Raw genomic sequence first — 17,431 nt, 5'->3', positions numbered from 1 at the left:
TTACTCACCGAAAAAAATACAGGTATGCCCTGTTTTATTTCACTTCACTTTATTACGCTACAAGAAATGCAGATTGAATGTCTCTGGCAACCCTGTGTTGAGCAAGTCTATCGGTGTCATTTTTCCAACAGCATCCGCTCACTTAGTGTCTACACTTTCGTGATCCCCATGACATTTCAAGCCTTTTCATTATTATCTTATTGTTACGGTGACCTGAGATCAGCAATCTTTGATATGACTATTTTGTTGTTTCAGGGCAGCATGAACTACCCCCCATATAAGACAGCAAACTTAAATGGTGAACGTTCTGGTGTTCTGACTGCTCCACGACGCTGCTGTTTGCCTCTCTAACTCCCCCTGTGCCTCTCCATTCCCTGAGATACAATAATATTGAAATTAGGCCAATCAATCAGCCTCCAATGGCCTCTAAGTGTTCAAATGAAAGGAAGAGTAGCATGTCTTCTCACTTTAAATTAAAAGCTAGAAATGATTAAGCTTAGTAAGGAAGACATTTCGAAAGCTGAGACAGACCGGAAAGCTAAGCTTCTTGCATGAAATAGTCAAGTTGTGAATGCAAAGGAAAAGTTCTTCAAGAAAACGAAAAGTGCTACTCCAGTGAACACACAGATGATAAAAAAGCGAAACTGCCTTACTGCCGAGGTGGAGAGAGCTTCAGTGCTCCGGGTGGAAGACCAACCAGCCGTAACATTCCTGCAAGCAAAAGCCTAATTCAGAACCTTCATTTCTGTGAAGGCTTCGAGAGGTGAGGCCGCTGCAGAAGAAAAGTCTGAGCTTGGCAGAGTTTGATTCATGAAGTGTAACTTAAGAAGCCATCTCCATAACATAAAAGTGAAGGGTGAAGCAGCAAGTGCTGACGTGGAAGCTACGTCAGCACGTTATCCAGAAGATCCAGCTGAGATAATTCATGAAGGTGGCTACGCTAAAGAACACATTTCCAGTGTAGACCAAACAGCCTTCTGTTGGGAGAAGATGCCATCTAGGACTTCCCATAGCTTGAGAGGAGAAGTCAATACCTCACTTCAAAGCTTCCAAGGACCGGCTGACTCTCTGGTCAGAGGCCAAGTAAGCTGGTGACTTGAAGTTGCAGCCAGTGCTCATTCGCCATTCTGAAAACCCCAAGGTCCTTAAGACTCACCCTGGATCTACTCTGCCTATGCTCTGGAAACGGGAGCAAAGCTGGACCGACAGCACACCTGTTGACAACACAATTTACTGACTATTTTAAGCCCCTGGTGAGACCCACCGCTCAGAAAAAAAGATTCCTTTCCAAACAGCACTTCTCACCAACACATGTACTCACCCAAGAGCTCTGACGGGAACAGACAAATTCAGAGCAACACTTCTACAACTTATATACTTCCAGTGAGTATATTTTCAGAGTAGTTGACTGTATCCTATCTGTCCTCTGACAACTGCCCATTCTTATTGTGAAAAGTGAAAGTGTTAGCCACTCAGTCGTGTCCGCCTCTTTGCGACCCCGTGGACTGTAGCCCGCCAGTCTCCTCTGTCCATGGGATTCTCCAGGCAAGAATACTGGAGTGGGTAGCTATTCCTTCTCCAGGAGATCTTCCCAAACCTGGGTCTCCTGCATTCTAGGCAGATTCTTTACCGGCTGAGCCACCACCAGTCATATGGTGATGACGTGACTAAACCTGAGTTGTGTTCCATATGTGTGGTTTTCCGGAGGAACAGGTCCTTCCACATAAGTAAATGTCCCAGGCAACTGTGCTTTGTTCCTAAGCAGAAACACATTTTAACCATTTGGATGGTTAAGTTGGAAATCTTAAAAGTAAAATTAAAAACAACAAAAAATATATATTATAGCTGCTTTTGTCTAAAGTACAGTAACCATCCATTTCTTTGGAATGATATAGAGTCATTACTGGGAACATCAGTTACTGGAGTGTGTTAGGTCTTGGTGTCCTCAGGCGGGCAGAGATTCACTGTGCTCTCGGTTTTAACCAACTGGCCGTGCAGACTATTCCAATTCTAATTCTGGGGTCTCCTTCCTGTGGCTCTTCGTCTTTCCCCTCCATTCCTGGCTGTCGTTCCTGTGTCTACAGCTACCCCCAATATACCCTTTATTTACTACTGCTCATTGGCTGTGGGCTGGAAAAGCAAAGAAAACTAAGTCTTGCTAGACTTGTTTATAAAAGAAAGGTATTCACTTTAGGTAACAGGCCTTTAGAGGACACTTGCTATGCTCTCCTGCCACACAGTGCTTGTGGGCGGGGAGCCTTGCCTTTCCATTAGCCCAGGGCCTGGCACACAGTAACCATCTACGACCTGTGTTCGCTACACGAGTTCGAGGGGAAGATGCGAGAGATGGGTGGTCCTAGGACCCCCTCCCGGAGGCCACGTGTGGCTACTCTCAGGGCTGTGGCTGTGACCCAGACGGTGGAGGGTGCCCCCGACAGGGCCGTGATGGAGGGGCTGTGACTCGTACTCGTGGTTCCAGATGTTTCACCTTCAGACCATGTGAGACCAAAGGCTGGACAGAGGTGCTGTGTTTGCTCTGCCCCTCACTGGTGAGTGGGAGCCTGAGATCCGGGCAAGGACCCCAGTAAGGCTGCACGTGCAGAGCCAGACACTAAGCTGAACTGAGGAGCATGTTCCAACCCACACTTTAGAGCTTCGAGTAGTCCAGTCAAAACCCAGGAAGACATGCTGCTCTAAAAACCTTACGTCACCCCCAGCCCCTCCAAAAGCAACGGAAGCAGCTTTCTGATACCGAGCAGGGCCCTGTGGGGCTCCTGGGCACAAGGCCTGTGTCCCCCCAGTTTCTCTGATTACAGGAAACCTTCACTCAGCCTCCAGGACCTTCCCTGAGTTCCAAGGGGCAGTTTCATGCAGTTGTTAATCAGAGAAGGGAGAGGATGTGAGACCAGGGAGGAGCAAACAGCCAAGGGCAGCATTGGAGCGGAGTCCTGCTTCCCCATCGCAGGATACATAAACAGTAACTTTGACCTAGTCTGCAGGTCCTGAACCCTCCAGGTGGGAGACGGTAATGGTAGGCTGCCCACAGGCACGCAGACCCCAGACAAGCTGGACCTGAAAGGTGACAATGTTGACTGCTACTGGACCTCACCACCAGCCCATCAGAAGAAATGTCCACGAGCTGACCAGGCCCTCTTTGAACAATGCGTATGATAAACTTCTCACTATCTTTCCTAAGCTGGGACACACGGTTTTGAGGGCACAAACCTGCTGTGTCCCCTTTTGCCTGGGGAAGCAATAAAGTCACTCATTTCTACTTCACCCAAATCTCAGTCCCCAAGAATCGAATCAGCGCCCGTGTACAGGGAAGCTGAGCTTTCGGTGTCCTTTCCTTATGTCAGCCAACTGAAAATTTGAGAAATGTAGGGGGAAACCCACCATGAAACGCAAACTGGACACATTCCCTTCATCCTGCTGCTATAACAGCAACGGACAACAGGTGAACACGGCGCTCGTTTCCTTTTCCAGTTAGGGAAATATCAACCCTGGGGGCTGAGGCTCTTGGTCAAAGACCCACTCCCGACATGAGTCCTCATGTGAGCAGAAACGGGCAGGACTGGCGGCTCAGCCTAGGGGGCAGGCCCACAGGGAGGCTAGTGGGTCCCTGCAGCCCCTGTACCCCTCCGGCCAGCCTGCTCAGACCTCACTCAGAAGGGGCCACTTCCTGCAGTCTCCCTCCCTGCCCTCTGCACCCCATGCCCTGGCCCGTTTGCTCAAGCCCCCTCTCTCCATCTCAACTCAAAATGCACGGAGCAACAACTAAGCGGTAGGAGCTGTGTGGGGCGTGCACACCCAGTGGGGATGAGGACAATTGTATGTGAGCTGCTCCAGTCGGGCCCTGCCCTGCCCTCCCACAGCCCCCAGTCTGGCAGGACCAGTCCCATCTGCTTTTTTCTACTAACCTGCAAGTCCCACTTTGTTTAGCTTTGTATCTTGGTGTATGTATGAGTGAGTGCTCGAATCAACGGCTCCTTCACAAACCAGACAGACCCGCCCCATGATAATCCTAACACATAGGTGTCTAATGAACAGCACAACAGAGGGGAAAACAGTACCCCCCCAAAAATCCCAAACCCACCCCCGCCCCCACACACAACCCAGAACGGAGATAAACAGACTTCTCCGAAGCAAGGACTTCAGAGGGGAGGGATGAGAGCAGGGCATGGTGCTAGGTGAGGTGTGCTGCTCAGACACAGTCAAGGGGGCGGGTGGACCTGGCGTGGAGAGAGGCAGTGCTGGGGGAAGGCTGGGCGTCCAGGCCTGGATGCGTGAGCATGCGCGTACTCGGGCTTTGTTGGGAACAGTGTAGCTTTAAAAGTAGGGAGTAGGTTGTGTTTTAGAAGGCCTGGATTTCATGAGTTGGGAGTTCACCCTGGAGGTTCTGGTGAACCACTAAAGCTTCTGAGGAAAGTTGTGAGGGGAACATGCGCGCACTCTAGCAAGGCGATGCCAGCAGTGACAGGCGAGACAAATGAGAGGGCTCTGAGACCAGAGGCCATCGAGCCCAGGGAGGCACGAAGGCAACAGGCCTGAGCTCTGCTTTGGAGGAACTAGGTTTTCTCTTCTTGTAAGGGGTTACCAGTTTTCCAAAGAAAGACCGAGAGCAGTGATCATTTTGCAATTTTAATTACAGGCAGAGCTGGGATACTGTGGGCTTGGTTCAAGACTACTTCAACAAAGTGAGTATTACACCAAAGTGAGCCTGTAAAGTTTGTATGTGTGCCTGGGTTCCCAGCGCACATAAAGGTCATTTTTATACTATCTTGTAGTCTATTAAGTGTGCAATAGTATGTCTAAAAAACAATCTGCATATCTTAATTAAAAATACATTACTGCTAAAAAAAAGAAAAAAACAAAAAAAACCCCACTACCATCTGAGCCTTTCAGGGAAAGACTAGAGATCTCTTCAAGAAAATTAGAGATACCAAGGGAACATTTCATGCAAAGATGGGCACAATAAAGGACAGAAATGGTATGGACCTAACAGAAGCAAAAGATATTAAGAAGAGGTGGCAAGAATACACAGAAGAACTATTCAAAAAAGATCTGTATGACCCAGATAACCATGATGGTGTGATCACTCACCTAGAGCCAGACATCCTGGAATGCAAAGTCAAATGGGCCTTAGGAAACATCACTAAGAACAAAGCTAGTGGAGGTGATGGAACTCCAGCTGAGCTATTTCAAATCCTAAAAGATGACGCTGACAAAAAGCTGCATTCAATATGCCAGCAAATTTGGAAAACTCAGCAGTGGCCACAGGACTGGAAAACATCAGTTTTCATTCCAATCGCAAAGAAAGGCAATGCCAAAGAATGCTCAAATTACCACACAATTGCACTCATTTCACACGTTAGGGACGTAATGCTCAAATTTCTCCAAGCCAGGCTTCAACAGTATGTGAACTAAGAACTTTCCAGATGTTCAAGCTGGATTTAGAATAGGCAGAGGAACCAGAGATCAAATTGCCAACAGCCACTGGATCATCGAAAAACCAAGAGAATTCCAGAAAAACATCTACTTCTGCTTTATTGATTACACCAAAGCGTTTGACTGCATAGATCACAACAAACTGTGGAAAATTCTTCAAGAGATGGGAATACCAGACCACCTGACCTGTCTCCTGAGAAATCTGAATGCAGGTCAAGAAGGCAACAGTTAGAACCAGACATGAAACAACAGACTGGTTCCAAATTGGGAAAGGAGTACATCAAGGCTGTATATTGTCACCCTGCTTATTTAGCTTATATTCAGAGTACATCATGTGAAATGCTGGGCTGGATGAAGCACAAGCTGGAATCATGATTGCCGGGAGAAATATCAATCACCTCAGATACACAGATGACACCACTCTTATGGCAGAAAGCGAAGAAGAACTAAAGAGCCTCTTGATGAAAGTGAAAGAGGAGAGTGAAAAAGTTGGCTTAAAACTCAACATTCAAAAAACAAAGATCCTGGCATCTGGTCCCATCACTTCATGGCAAATAGATGGGGAAACAATGGAAACAGTGACAGACTTTATTTTCTTGGGCTCCAAAATCACTGCAGATGGTGACTGCAGCCATGAAATTAAGATACTTGCTCCTTGGAAGAAAAGCTGTGACAAACCTAGACAACATATTAAAAAGCAGAGACATTACTTTGCCAACAAAGGTCCATCTAGTCAAAGCTATGGTTTTTCCAGTAGTCATGAATGGATGTGAAAGCTGAACTATAAAGAAAGCTAAGCACCAAAGAACTGATGCTTCTGAACTGTGGTGTTGGAGAAGATTCTTGAGAGTCCCAAGGATTGCAAGGAGATCAAACAAGTCAATCCTAAAGGAAATCAGTCCTGAATATTCACTGGAAGGACTGATGCTAAAGCTGAAACTCCAATAGTTTGGCCATCTGATGTGAAGAACTGACTCCTTGGAAAAAACCCTAATGCTGGGAAAGACTGAAGGCAGGAGGAGAAGGGGACGACAGAGGATGAGATGGTTGGATGGCATCACCGACTCAATGAACGTGAGTTTGAGCAAGCTCCAGGAGTTGGTGATGGAGAGGCAAGCCTGGCGTGCTGCAGTCCATGAGGGCTACAGAGTCAGACACGACGGAGTGACTGAACTGACTGACTGAGCCTTCAGAGTGTCACAGTAGTAACATCAAAGATCACTGATTACAGATCACCACAGAAAATACAATAATAATGAAAAAGCTTGAAATATCGCAAGAATTACCACAATGTGATACAGAGAGGAAATGCTGCTGGAAAATGATACCAGCAGACTTTGCTCAAGGCAGGGTTACCACAAACCTTTTAATCTGTCAAAAATGCAAGTCTGAGAAGCTTAATAAAATTGTATTTTTTTGGTCAAGAGTTTTGTAGCATTAAAAATAGATGGCTTAACCACCGATGATCCAGGGGTTAAGAATCACCTTTCAATGCAGGGGACGTGGGTTCGATCCCTGGTTGGGGAACTGGGACCCCACATGCCGAGGGCAGCTAAGCCAGAGCCCCACAACTGCTGAGCCCGTGCACCACAACTAGGGAGTCTGTTGTGCAACGGAAGACCCCACATGGTGCAACGGCGATCCCGGGCCCCAACTGAGACCTGATGCAGCCAAGCAAATAAATAACCATGTTTTAAAAAGAATACAAATGTATGAACCACGGTAATTAAAATAAAGAGACGGCTTTCTCACAGGTTAGTAATTCAAGCCCAAAGTAACCATTCTTCCCTCCCGACAGAGGAGTGCACCCGAGGGCCAGGTCGGTAAAAGGAGTAAGCCTTGAGGCCACAGAAGTAAAGCAGAGAGAGTCACAGGCCCACAGGTGTCCTGGAGCTCCCCAGAGATAGTGACACCAATGATAAGGCAGACGGTGTCCAGAATGACAATCTGAGCTCTGCGGTGGGGGGCAGTGTGTGGGCTGTCTCAGGAAATCATCTCCTCTTCCTTCTTGGAGATTCAGAAGCAAAAATCAGGAAATGACTGATACGAGCGCTAATGTCCCCAAAACGCCACTGCTTCTGGTCCAGAGAAGGGCCCCCAGATTCAACTGTAACACCTGTGTTTCCTTATGCTTGACCACAACCATGCCCTTCCACAAATCCAGATGAGCAGACGAAAATGTACTTGGTGAGATGCCACCGAGAGTCCCGTCAGCCCTTGCAGTACAGCGCTCAGGACTCAGGTCCACGCTGCCTATCCATGGCTGGGCAGCTCAAAGGGTTTCAAAGTGGCGACTCAAAGGCCAAGCTCACAGGCCCCATTCCACTGTGGCCCACAGCTGACTGTTGGCCAGGCGAGACTCCTGGCCTGGCCCAGTGTTGACACTTTGTGACGGGCAGAATCCAGCTATATGCCTGTAGTTAATCACTTTACATATTTTTTAAAAATATTTATTTGGCTGCCCCAGGTCTCAGTTGTGGCATGCAGGATCTAGTTCCCTGACAAGGGACTGAACCCAGGCCCCCTGGGTTTTAGCCACTGGACCACCAGGGAAGTTCCATTAATCGTCATTTGTTGAGTGAGAGGCAAATCCTTATGAATCTATCACCTGGCCTAAGAAACCTGACCAAAAGTCCACGCTTCAGGAACAAGGGTCAAAGGCATGACCAGCACACAGAAGTTCAGTGTCAGGTTATTAGAGCCCCCAGATACCTACTGTTCTTGATCTAATGAATACCCAAAGAACCCCAGACCCTCTCAGATTGCCAGCTGTTTTCGTGAGACAAGATATTACACTAAAGTCACGGGTTTCCCTGGTGGCTCAGCTGGTAGAGAACCAGCCCGCCAATGCAGGAGACACAAGAGATGTGGGTTTGATGCCTGGGTCAGGAAGATCCCCTGGAGAAGGAAATGGCAACCCACTTCAGTATTCTTGCCTGGGAAATCTCACGGACAGAGGAGCCTCGCGGGCTACAGTCCATGGGGTCGAAAAGAGTCAGATATGACTGAGTGTTCACACACGCATACATACACACATATACATGCACACGCACACACACACAGACACACACAGAGACACACACACACTGACAGACACACAGACACACACACAGAGACACACACAGACACACACAGACACACACACACGGCTTAGCTAGATCTAAACCGAAGTCCTACATGCAATTCAAAGAACTTTGTGAGGATTCCCTTCCGAAAACACCACACCCACTCACGCTCTCATGTATGCACATGCATTTAAGCACAGCATTCAAGCAGATCTTGGAACTGTACAGATTCAGAACCTCTCATGTTTTACAAGAATGAACTTCAAGTAGGAAAGTATTCACAAGCCAGCCCTGCAACTGCAAAGACGAATAAAAGGTCCACTCCCTGGACGCTTTGGAAAAGAATCTGATCAAGTGAAAAACGGATTTATCTATTTCTCTACTTACAATTTCGGTGAATTTGCATACGGACCCAAAAGGACTGTAAATTTTATACCCATGTTTAGGTGATTCTCAGAAAAAGAACGAGCCACACAGCATTATGTTCGAAATGCTTCATAAAGAACCAGAACGAGTCGCTCAAGTTTTTCCCAAAGGTAAGCGTGTGGTCCAAAGGCAAGGTGCCTTATCTTCCCCTTGGCACTGTACCCTGCCAAGCCAGGAAGGCATCCAGCCAGGCAGAGCTGCTCGCCTCTTCTGGGTCTCAACCAAGGGGTCTACACTGCGTCTCTCTATAAGAGGGTCTGGCTTCCCCTGCCTGCCTCCTGTCTCTGTCATACTTAACTTCAACAAAAACAGAAGAAAAGAGAGGAAAGGAGGGAGAGAGGGAGGGGAGGAAGGAGCGGGGAGGGAGAGAGAGAGGAAGAAAGAAAGAAAAGAAACACATCACACCTGAAAAGCAAATCCTACACCCATTAAAATTCACTGAGGGAACCAGGAAGTGGTCGGTAAGCTAAAGTGGCCTTCTTGTCTCATAATCAGACACCTTCTTATAAAACCCACTCATGCAGAAACTCACACTCCCAACAATGAGTCTCCATTTCAGAAAAAAGTTTTGGATTTGAAAACTCATGGAGGCTAACAGCTCCTCCGCTCACTACAGCTGAGTACTACTGTACCAAAACTGGCTGGTGTACTGCCTCTAGGCTTTCCGGATCTATTAAAAAAAACAACACACACACCCACAGATAGGATGACATAATCTATGTCACAGGCTTCCCTGGTGGCTCAGATGGTAAAGAATCTGCCTGCAATGAGGGAGACCTGAATTCGATCCCTGGGTTGGGAAGATCCCCTGGGGAAGGGAATGCCAACCCACTCCAGTATTCTGGCCTGGAGAATCCCATGGACGGAGAAGCCTGGCAGGTACAGTCCATGGAGTCGCAAAGAGTCGGACACGACTGAAAAACTAACACAGGCACACACACACACACAATCCATGTCAGAAACGCTGGGAATCAGTAGAAACTACCATTCATTTGGGTTACACATTCACTGTTTTTTATGGGCATGTTTTATCGTATGTTGCCACGATGAGAAAAATATTAAAACAAGACCACGCATAAGATCAACTAGTAAAAAACAATCGCTGAGTCAGAATTTCAGAGTGAGGAAGAACCATAAAGACCATCTAATAGATTTTAGTCAAATTCTTCTGCTTTCAGATGAAGAACGGCGGTGGGCACTAACAGTAACCATGAGCCCCTTAAGATCGAGGAGGCGCACAAAGCGGCAGCTCTCAGGGCTCACGCCAGCCTAGCACAGCAGCTTTTATTCGTCATCGTAGAGACGGGGCGGGGGGCGGGGGGGCAGGGGGGTGGGTGGAGAGGCTTTTAATAATATTCCCCAGGTCAGAGAAAACCAGGATCCAAAACCAGCTCTGCCTGCCTCCACAGACCACGTTTTGAAAACGGTACGTGGCTGCCTTTCCTTTCTCTTTCTTTCTCTCTCTCTCTCTCTCTCTCTCTCTCTTCTTGTTTTTTGCAAGAGGGGGCCAGGAGAATGACCAAGCAGAATATTAGAGTCCTGCTTCCTACTTCCTCACACACATTTCATGGTGCTAAGGAGAGGTCACTGCATTAAATGAAACTTAGCTTTAATGTTATCTTTCAAGCGACTGGGGATGACCAGTTCTCTAAACTTTGTGGCTCTTTTAAGAACCTGAGAAGTGGACACTAAGCAGACTTTCCTTCCACTCCTAGGAGCTTATAATACTGTTAAAAAGAAAAAAAAAAAAAAAGGAGCCTTCTTTCTCCTGTGAATCATTTCACTGCCAATGGGCTGTCTCTTTAATGGCGCACAGCACCCGGCCCTCAAATCCACGGCCTTTTGGGAAGAGACTGCTGGGACTGGCTGACCCCTTCCAGACTCTAGCCTAGGCTCCTCTACAGACGGATAAAGAAACGAAGCTCAGGGAGTCAGTTGGTTTCCATAAAACAGTTAGACAGGTGGCTAACTTCCTTTCTAGGTCTTATGGATGATATCGATTAATCGGGCTTCCCTGGTGGCTCAGAGGTGAAGAATCTATCTGCCAATGTGGGTTCTATCCCTGGGTCAGGAATATCCTCTGGAGAAGGAAATGGCAACCTGCTCTGGTACTCTTGCCTGGGAAATCCCATGGACAGAGGAGCCTGGCGGGCTACAGTCCACGGGGTCGCAAACAGCCGGACACGATGGAGCGACTGAACATCATCTACCGGTTGCTTATGCGCCATCACCCTCCATTCACCCCGCCTTCCAGGAAGTCTGCAACCCATCAGGGAAACCTTTAAAAAGGCAAAAGCATCTAACTGATTTAGCTAGCCAATTAATATCTGTCAGCCAATTTGACACTCTCTAAGTACGTGGAACCCTCTGAAATCAGGTGAATGGTCTCACTTGACACTGACCTGCTCTTGGCCTCTCTTAGGGTAGGTTCCGAGATGGGCATCTGGCCTGGCTGCTGCCCCAGCACAGGCCACGTGGAAAGTGGAGCAGGGCCCTGACTCTCACTGAAGGTCTCACCTACTGGGCTGTATGCTGGACACGCCTCAGCCTGCTCGAAACTCCCATCCTATCTTGTAGGATAAGCACGCACTTTCCCACCCTCTTTTAGGGACGATTAGCCTATGTTCACACTGCTGGGAAATTCCATGGACAGAGGAGCCTGGCGGGCTACAGGCCATGGGGTCGCAAAGAGCTGGGCATGAACCGAGCGATGAAACAAGAAAAACACTGCTAGGAAGCAGTGGAGACAGGATACACTCCCAAGCCTGTTCTCATTCCAGAGCCTACCTTTAACTGCTCTCTGCGATCGTTAACGTTGCCCATTAACTAGAACCAGAATGGGGAGGGGTGGTGGTGTTTCTGCCAGTGACCCTGGCTTACTTACAGTTTCAATCTCTTGCCCACACATGGTCACAGCAGAGATGGCACTATCGCGTGGGCCACGTGCAGCGCTGTTCACAGACCACAGAGCTGAACGTAAGCATTTTGGGCCCTAAGGTGGGGCCTTGGCTGAACACCAACCAACGTTCAGAAGACTGGTCCTGCCTTAACTGAGGGAGCAGGAGGACTATGGAGCTTCAGCCAGAAGAGTCACCCTAAGATTGAGGCCCTAAAGTCTGCTTCTGCTGGAGGACACTTCCGGGAGGGCCAAATTCCAGCACGCTGCTTATCTGGGGGGAAAGCCCACCCATGCTAGGCTGAGAGCACCCAGCAAAGGGTCCCACCTGAGGGTGTTGAAAATGGCACCCAGACCCACATTGTGCCATGCACAGACATGCAGCCTCTGTGACATCACCCAGGCAAAAACTTGGCTTTTTTAGGGACTAAAAGCAAAAGTGCTTGGAGGGATCTGAAAGACAAATTAAGGAAGGAGAAGAGAAAACCAGCTGTGACCATTGTGCCAGGCTTCAAGGAGGGTCCCTGCCGATTCCACTCACCCCAAGTCCTCTAAGTCCCGCAAGAGCAGGGCCTTGGAGGAGTCTAGCCTGAGGAAGCAAGGCCTCACACGTCCATCGCCCCTGCCTGCCAGGTGACGAATTGTTGGAGGGCTTTGGAGACAGACTAACGCGGAATGAAGACTCGGTTTGGAGTCAAGCGGCCAGAATTCTACTCTGCACCTTGCTGCTCACTAACTCACAATTTGGGGTAAGACAGTTACCCTCCATGGGCTCCATTTCCTTATCCATAAAGTAAGAGGGAAGACTAAGCTGACTGCTAAGGTCTGCTGCAGGGCTCAGATTCTGATTTCTCTGTTCTCAGGAACAAATTCAACATCTCTGTTAATTTCTTGGATTCTTAAAAAAATTATCAAAAGTATCCTTTAATGTCCTATCCCAATTCTTTGTTAATATTCAGAAAGAAACCCACCAACAACTGTTAGCAATTTTCCTGAGCATGTTCAATTTCTTCAATGAAATATGGCATGCAATTACCGCTTCCTTTGTTCTTTCATTTAATGTTTTGTGGAGTGGGAAAAGCACTATTAAAATACATCAAACATCAGAAAGTGGTTAAAGAAAAGTCTTAAAATATAAAGTTAAACATGACCACTTTTCAATGTTTAAATGTCTATAAATTCAAGATCTACTGGGATTTCTATAACCTGCTAAGAGAGGTCATTTTCGTGTAAAATGAGGTTTAGAGAGCTTGACCTGCTCAAAGTCACAAGGGAAGTTAGTGGCAAGGTCTGGCTCACTGGAAGAGATGCCCAATAGTCTTTCCAGCATAGATCATTATCTTCCTAGCCAACCCGTCTTTCAAGATGCTCTGCTACTCTTCTTGACTTAGAAATGCACGCTCTGTACAAAACTTACTGCAAGGGAACTGCAGCCACAACTGTACTTGTCCCCCTAGGGCCACTGTCCAAAGGTGAAAAACCAATCCTACCCAAGGGCATTTCAACCACTGACCCTGTACAGGAGGTATTCATGTCTCAAACTGACCAGAAAATTTGCAGAGTTCAACCAACAAGTCTCTACACAGCTGAATGGTTACACTTCGGAGTGTGTCTAAGAGTGCTCAGTCATGTCCGACTCTTCGTGACCTCGGTGGACCGTAGCCCGCCAGGCTCCTCTGTCCATGGGAGTCTCCAGGCAAGAAAACTAGAGTGGGTAGCCATTCCCTTCTCCAGGGGATGTTCCTGACCCAGGGATCGGACTCGTGTCTCTTGCATTACAGGCAGAATCTTTACTACTGAGCCACCAGGGAAGCCCATTTAATTTGGAGGAAACTATGAAGAGAGGCAGTTTTCCTGGTATTTCCTCACATTGCCTAGACGAATGACTGGAGTAGGTGGGACATGCAAGGTGGTCTTCTTACCTTTACAGCTGAGAGCCAGTAATAACCTGGTCATTTATCTCTGGAAATGATTTAAAAATGAAAAACAAAACAGACAGACAGAACAGGAAGAAACCCGAGGTGGAGCGGTATTAGCCTCTTTAGTTCCCCTCAACAGGTCAATGGCCAGACTTTACACCTTCACCAGGGGGGGTGTGTGTGCGTCGGTGGCTCAGCCATGTCCGACTCTGTGACCCCATGGACTGTAGCCCACCGGGATGTACGCGTGTTTAAATGTTTCTAGATAGGCTCGTCAGGACCCACGAGCGCCCCTTTCTCATACTACATGCCCTCATGAAAGACTTGGGAAGCACCCTGCCACTCTCTTAAAATGAAACACACAGGAAGACCCTTCCTCTACAGTGGAACAAGCTTTACCCGTGTATTCCCATCAATTTTCCTATCACTGGAATCACAAGGCATGGTTTCTACAACAGCGAGACAGACAGACCTGCTGGCCTGTGGCAGGTTATTTATACTGAGTGTCCTTTAAGACAAGGCAAGGCCCGACAAGTGCAAAGTGTTTAAAGGAAACAGAGCTACAGAGAAAACAATAGCTCTTTTTTTATTTTTTATTTTTGGTAAAGATTGGTTTGATGTGGACCATTTTTTAAGTCTTTATTGAATTTGCCACAGTACTGTTTCTTTTTTTTCTATGTTTTGGTTTTTTGGCCACAATGCATGCGGGATCCTAGCTCCCTGACCAGGGATATGAACTCGCATCCCCTGCCTCGGAAGGCAAAGTCTTAACCACTGGTCTGCCAGGGCAGTCCCCAGCAATAGCTCTCTTTTGCTTTTCTGGTGCTCTGGTTTGCTAAGTGGAAGAATGCAAAGGAAAAGGCCCAAAACTTGGCTTCCTCTGCTTAAGACCAGGAATAAAGGGTTCCCTTGCTGAGATCTTAAGAGCTCTCTTTTAAGAGCTCTCTGCAATTTCAGCACCATGGACTCAGTACTGCCCCAAGCTCTCCCCTAAACTGACTTTTATTGCTGTAATTAACAAGGGTAGGTGGGACAGATTTCCTCTATAGCTGTAAAGTTATTGTTGCTGCCGGTGGCCAACAGCAGCTCTTTACCTGTTGCCCTTGATGCCTGGCCTGCCCAATTAGCACCTCATTCTAGGCAGGCCTCGCATCTAATTGCCATGTGCCTCAAGTGAGCACTTTAGTTTATTGTCTTGTTCGTGTACTAGTTCAAGAGCCGGAGCTCCCCGGTTAGAATACAGTCTTCAGCTTCTCGTAGGCAGGCGTGTGTTTGCAGTTTCCTTATCACTTCAGGCCCACGGGAACACTAGGGACACACAGACATGCAAACAGATACTTCCTGATTGTTTGAAGAGCTTCTTAGATATTTATTCTGGGAATAAGCACGTGGCTGGAATCTGGGTCTCCACGCCTATCTCAGTCCTCTCTACCAGATCCACTGGCCTTCTCTGCTGTTGAGGGCTCTCGCCTACATTGAGTTAAGCTCTACTTGGTCTGTATGTAACCTTTCTCCTTACCTAAAAGAGCTGGCTGAAACAGACACAGGGGCTTCCTACAAGCACCACCCTCAACATTCCCCTAGAGAAAGGAACACACCCCTTGCTTTCAGAATTAACACTAACTATAGCTTATATGGCATCACCACTCCCATAACAAATACGTTGTTTAGCTGCTCAGTCATGTCTGACTCTCTTTCGACTCCATGGACTGTAGCCCACCAGGCTCCTCTGTCCATAGGGTTTCCCAGGCAAGAAAACTGGAGTGGGTTGCCATTTCCTTCTCCAAGGGCTCTTCACGACCCAGGGATCAAACCCACATCTCCTGCATTGCAGGTGGATTCTTTACCACTGAGCCACCTGGGAAACCTACAAGAAACATAAAGTGAAGCATGAAAGTGAATGTTGCTCAGTTGTGTCCAACTCTTGCGACCCCATGGACTATACAGTCCGTGGAATTCTCCAGGCCAGAATACAGGAGTGGGTAGCCTTTCCCTTCCCCCGGGGATCTCCCCAACCCAGGGATCGAACCCAGATCCCCCGCATTGCAGGCGGATTCTTTACCAGCTGAGCCACAAGGGAAGCCCATAAGAAACACAGGCCTCCTTCAAATACTCTGGTGAATGAAATGAAAGGGGACACCTGCATAAAGGGGTGGTTAGGAATGCAGGTATGGGAGCGAGGTTGTCTGCTCTCAAATCCTGCCTCTACTGCTTCCCAGTTATGTGACCTGGGACCTCGGTCAAGACAATCTCTCTGTACCTCAGTTTCCCAATCTGTAAAAGAGGATAATAGCACCTGCCTCACAGGGCTATTGTTAATAGGACTGAATCAGTTAGTCTTTGTGAAGTGTTTCGGAACAGAGCTGGGCAGATAGTAAGCACTATTATGCTTCCATTATTACTAGATATAATTAATAAGAATACAGAGATTTAGGACAGACGGACCTACAAATCAGCATGCAGCCTAAAGAATCTGACAGTGATGGGAAAACAAGCTGGTTAATAGAATAATATGCCATCCTTGGTGTTTGGATTTTCTGGCAAACGTACAGTCTTTGAACTGCTTCAGTAAACCAAAAAGAACTCTGAATTTATGGGGTTCTGAAATATCTAATGTATGATCACAACAAATGTGATAAAAACTGTTCTGGCTGCATTAAAGTACAACAGTTAGTGAAGGTGTCACTGTTTTAGCAGAAAATTTAAAACAAACGTTCGATTGTTTGTATCTCTTCTATCGATGTAGGCTAACATGTCAGACATTGTTTGTAATGTTATTTAGCAAATACTGCCAGTCCTCCAGCAGAGAATCTTTAGTCATTTATCTGGGAAACACTTCAAATGTATGTTCTATAGTTTGAAAGACACACTGAAAGATTTTTACATAAAGATGATCCCATGGTATCCAAACTCAGAATTTTCTCTCCCTGACTTTTCTGATCTATTCGCTGCCACTTTTTAAACCCTCGTTCCTCTTAGATGTCCCACCTATTAAAATTTCACATCCGGGGTCTCTTCTTTCTGAGCGATCTCGAGCGCAAGACACCGTTTCTAACACCAGAAGTGCCCTGTTATCTCATCACCCAGGTGCTCATTAGAATCCAGGTGTTCAATCACCCAAAGGCCTCCAGGTGCATGTGTCCCAACAGGTGGGGCACCTGTACTTTCATGAAGGAGGAAACCCTTCTGGGTTTACCTCTCCAAGTCTCCTGGAGGGCAGAATTCAACACTGCAAGACATCCTCCCTATAGGTACACCTGCAGAGAGTTACGGAGAGACCGGAAACAACGAAAGGTCCAGTCTACTAAGAAGAGATGAATTATTTGGGCGCTCGGCAGCTTAGGGCTTCAGAATGTGGGCAGGTACGTCCTCTCCATACCCTCTTCAGAGGGTACACCACCTCCCGGTCCCACTATGTTCACCGGTGCCACTGTTACAGCTCTTCACCCCCACGTTCATGCTGGGTCTGGAGCCTTCCCTCTGCCTGGGAGCTTCTCTGGGCAGCAGCGGTGTTTCACTTGTCTCAGTGTCTCAAAGCTAGCACAAAGCCCATCAACAGTAGGCTCCCAAGAGTGATCTGTGAAACTGTATTGAAGCTACTATCTGAGACACCGACCATTCTTTGGAGGATCAAGCAGTCAAGGGTTAGTTTCACTTCTGACAACAAGGAGGTTCCT

At 47.5% G+C, this 17,431-nt stretch overlaps 1 protein-coding gene across 5 annotated transcripts in view; it reads right to left on the bottom strand.

Moving 5' to 3' along the window:
* Positions 1–17,431, bottom strand: part of ZDHHC3 (zinc finger DHHC-type containing 3) — a 60,683-nt gene that overhangs the window by 42,132 nt on the left and 1,120 nt on the right. The gene's annotated exons all lie outside the window — the stretch shown is intronic.

The sequence above is a fragment of the Capra hircus genome, chromosome 22 (assembly GCF_001704415.2).
Source record: "Capra hircus breed San Clemente chromosome 22, ASM170441v1, whole genome shotgun sequence".
Classification (NCBI taxonomy): Eukaryota; Metazoa; Chordata; class Mammalia; order Artiodactyla; family Bovidae; genus Capra; species Capra hircus.
Note: the sequence above shows the minus strand (reverse complement) of the source record. Positions and strands in the feature narration are given on the sequence as shown.